Source organism: Rutidosis leptorrhynchoides, chromosome 8 (genome assembly GCF_046630445.1).
Source record: "Rutidosis leptorrhynchoides isolate AG116_Rl617_1_P2 chromosome 8, CSIRO_AGI_Rlap_v1, whole genome shotgun sequence".
Classification (NCBI taxonomy): domain Eukaryota; kingdom Viridiplantae; phylum Streptophyta; class Magnoliopsida; order Asterales; family Asteraceae; genus Rutidosis; species Rutidosis leptorrhynchoides.
In genome coordinates this window covers 344,455,018-344,458,650 of record NC_092340.1, presented here as the reverse complement: position 1 = coordinate 344,458,650, position 3,633 = coordinate 344,455,018, and positions in this window count along the sequence as shown.

Sequence of the window (3,633 nt, the reverse complement as noted above, 5' to 3'; positions counted from 1 at the left end):
CATAACGGTTAGGTGACCTTTATCCCATTATGAGTTCCCTAATATTTTTAAGTGTTGCACAAAAGGATGGCGTTTAACTTGTTTACCTTGTTAATTGAAGGGATTTAAGTTTCCATTATTTCTAGTTTAAGAAAACTTTTATGCCATACACCAACATGCATTTAGTGTATGGTACTTATGAAAAACCATTTTCATGTCTTGTAATTTGGCCAATTAAATGATATGAACCATTTTATATATGTGATTCAATAACCATTTATTATAATCCTTTTAGTGTTCTTAATAACCATTTATTAATGTCCTTTTAGCCATTTCAATTTAACCATTTAAATTGTCGTTTTGCATGTAGTTAATGATGTCTAATTTAACCAATTAAATTGTCATTTTGCTTGTTGTTAACTTGTGATATACTTGTAGCAACCAAACATACAAACACAATAAACAACCAAAACAACCACACATGCAAAATAATATGTTCACAATCTAGCCTTTTGGTGTACATTTGTTTAGCCAAAAACAAATGTCACCGGTTAATGGGTCATAACACAAAGTAGGAGATTTAACATCTCCCACTAAATCTTGCATCCAAATGCATGTGTTCTTCATTTGCTCCATCTTTTGCATCTTCATACTCTTTACAAAAAATATATCCTAATAAATTTTTTTCTCGAAAATGAAAATACAACCTAATCTATTTTACATACCAAATATAAAATAAATTACATAACCAAAATAATAAAATTACAAACCAAATTGAATGAATATTACAACCACATGAATGAATTAATATTACATACCAAATGAATTATTAATAATCATTCAAACATGCAACCATTCAAACAAAAGGTCAAGGTTTGTTTGTGAACTTCATCATACAACAAATATGACTAAAATAGAAGAGCCCAAAACCCATTTTGGGACTCAAACAATTCGGCCTAAATAACATATCCACCCAAACCCATTAATTTTTGCATTTTTCTTTCATGCATGTACATAAAATGCAAAAATATAGTGGGTATAATAAATCATCTCGAAGCATATTCCATCAACTTCGGCTCTAGATACCATTGTTGGGATTTAACAAGTTACAAAATATACTTAAACATTTTAAGAATCAAATTGAAGCGGAAGCATGTAATTACCATTTTAGAACATGTTAATCTTTAATCAATTAAAGTTAAATCCCAATTAGGATCAAGTTATGAAACATGCTTACAAACTACAAGCAAGAATAAAGAGGTTATACCTATTCCAAGCTTGGTAGTGAGTGGTGAAGATGATGATGAAGAATAGAGCTCCAAATGGATGAAACCTCAAGTAGATATACCCCAAACTTGTGCACCAACACCTAGCTTTTGGTTAGGATTTTTTAACACTTGAATGTGCCTTAAAAAAAATAAAATGGACTCTCTTTGAGCTTCAAAAGCTCACGGCAGCAGCTATGAGAAATGGGAGAGTGCAAATTTTTTTTTCAAGTTCTTTTGATGTGTAATGCATGTGTATCTTGGTCTTGCAAAATCTAATGGTTAAATGTGCACTTAGAATGCAAGTAACAAGGTAAAAGCAAGTCAAAAGAGCATGCCTTCTCCATACTCCCATGCCACTCCCAATTCTTTTATAAACTTATTTTATAAGACTAGATTTTATAAAACTAGTTTTTATAAAACTAGTTTTTATAAAACTAGATTTTTAAAATATATTTTTATAAACTTGCACATTATATATTTTACACAACCAACTTTATAAAATGTAACATAACTTCATTAATTATTTAACCTATAAATAATTAAATCCATAATATAAGTTATGTTTACATTATTTTATAAAACCAATTTTATAAAATGTAACTTAACTTTATTAATTATTTAACCTATAAATAATTAAATTCTTGTTATATAAATTATACCATAATTTATATACACATCAAGTAATATTATTTAAGAAAACCATTTTTCTTAAATCTCAAGTGTTGCGTAATTCAATCAACGATCCAATCGTTTAGATCAAAATACAATTAAGGTGTCGATAAGCTTGTTATTGGGTATGACCCGACTTGGATCAAAACATATTAGCCACATTAATTTAATATGTCTCTCGGGCATACGAAATACCTTCAATGTAATCTCTAAAGTCTTAGAGATTATCTAATCTAGCCCTAACCATAAATCAGTTAAGCGAACCAAAATGATAGAAGGAAGAGTAGAAACCCTGACAAAAATGGTGTGTGATTAACAAGCTAAACTTGTTTTACCAACAACATCAACAGTACCGTCAGCGTCACCAGCATCGTCAGTACAGTCAACATCAGAATCAACAACACCTATAACATCACAAACTCCGTCAGTTCAAGAATCACTGTGGACATCATTACGAATCAATAACGCGTATATTGTATCAACGAGTTATGAAGAATTAACTCATTCCCTCTGAAGAAATTATATGTATATATATATATATTTTGAAATAAAAATAAATCTTTCCGTGCTAAACTATTGTGTGTGAATCTTAACTACTCAGTTAATTCATATTACAAATATGCAATAATATACGTCGTTCGCCCGCAACTTAACCATCGTTAACTACAATCTCTGTCTCAATTCAACAAATTCCAATTCCTAATAAATCAAGTATATATTTGATTTTACACTTTCATCATCGATGTAACCGAAAATTTTCAGATAACATCATTCGTACTTTGCGAAGTTTGAAATGTCCCGTTCATATTGATTATAAACGTTCCATATTAATTGATTTCGTTGCGAGGTTTTGACCTCTACATGAGACGTTTTTCAAAGACTGCATTCATTTTTAAAACAACCATAACCTTTATTTTATCAATAAAGGTTTTAAAAACATTACGTAGATTATCAAATAATGATAATCTAAAATATACTGTTTAAACACGACCATTACATAACGGTTTACAATAGAAATATATTACATCGACATATGTTTCTTGAATGCAGTTTTTACACAATATCATACAAACATGGACTCCAAATCTTGTCCTTATTTTAGTATGCAACAGCGGAAGCTCTTAGTATTCACCAGAGAATAAACATGCTTTAAACGTCGACAAAAATGTTGGTGAGTTATAGGTTTAACCTATATATATCAAATCGTAACAATAGACCACAAGGTTTCATATTTCAATACACATCCCATACATAGAGATAAAAATCATTCATATGGTGAACACCTGGTAACCGACATTAACAAGATGCATATATAAGAATATCCCCATCATTCCGGGACACCCTTCGGATATGATATAAATTTTGAAGTACTAAAGCATCCGGTACTTTGGATGGGGTTTGTTAGGCCCAATAGATCTATCTTTAGGATTCGCGTCAATTAGGGTGTCTGTTCCCTAATTCTTAGATTACCAGACTTAATAAAAAGGGGCATATTCGATTTCGATAATTCAACCATAGAATGTAGTTTCAAGTACTTGTGTCTATTTTGTTAATCATTTATAAAACCTGCATGTATTCTCATCCCAAAAATATTAGATTTTAAAAGTGGGACTATAACTCACTTTCACAGATATTTCCTTCCTCGGAAATAAGACTTGGCCACGGATCGATTCAAGAACCTATACAAATATGTACATATATATCAAAGTATGATCAA